Raw genomic sequence first — 1,081 nt, forward strand, 5'->3', positions numbered from 1 at the left:
CAATCATTTGCTAAATGACTAAATATTAATTCTCTCCACGTTTGACAACAGTTTCCAAGGCCTGAATGAATGACACAATGATTTTATTTATTGCAAAAGTTCTAACAGTAAAAATATAAAAATATTTAAAACGTCTTGTAACATAAAACCATGGGAGGACATTTCATACTGAATACATAGCATCTTTAATATTTTTATACTACCTATCTTTCTTATACAAAGAAAACTGCAAGCCCAGTTTTAATGTACTGATCTCAGTAGCTGGGTAAAGGTCTTGGTTTGATCAGGTGGTCTGCAGGGTGAAATGTCAACTCAGTGCTATTGTATGAAAAGACAACAAATAACACGAGAGAAGTGGAACTAAACTCAGGAGACTCCAAATTAATTGATTTCAATTGTTTGCTTTATGAAAAGAGAACAAAAGGGCAAATGAGTCAGACAACTTGTAGCACTTTAGTTTATTTATTTAGAAATAAAAAACCTGAAAGACAGCAACCAAATTCTGCAGCCTGTAAATTTTACAACCTGGTCATTTAATATTCCCTGTCTTCTCTTTCAGCTCATCTGTATCAAATATTGTTTCATTTTCTTCAACCCCCCCCCCCCCCCCCCCCACACACACACACACACATAGTCTGTGCGAGTGGTGGCACAGAGGCTAGAGAAGGTGGGCCTGTGATCAAAAGATCGCAGGTTCAACTCCTGGTACCGACAACATCAAAATGTGGGTGGGATTGGTGAAGCACCCACACCTGCCGCCACCCTCCTTTGCTCCACCCTAGGCCCTTGAGCAAGGCCCTTAACCTCCACCACCTGCTCCCCTTGGTGCCCTAGATAGCAGCACTCTGCTCCACACATGTTGCTGCTGATCTGTTTCATGTTGCTGCTGATCTGTTTTGTATTGCTGCTTATCTGTTTCATGTTGCTGCTTATCTGTTTCATGTTGCTGCTTATCTATTAGATGTTGCTGCTGATCTGTTTCATGTTGCTGCTGATCTGTTTCATGTTGCTGTTTATCTGTTGCATGCTGCTGTTGATCTGTTTCATGTTGCTGCTTATCTGTTGCATGTTGCTGCTGATC

Source organism: Nematolebias whitei, chromosome 2 (assembly GCF_014905685.2).
Source record: "Nematolebias whitei isolate Nwh7 chromosome 2, NemWhi1, whole genome shotgun sequence".
NCBI classification, from domain to species: domain Eukaryota; kingdom Metazoa; phylum Chordata; class Actinopteri; order Cyprinodontiformes; family Rivulidae; genus Nematolebias; species Nematolebias whitei.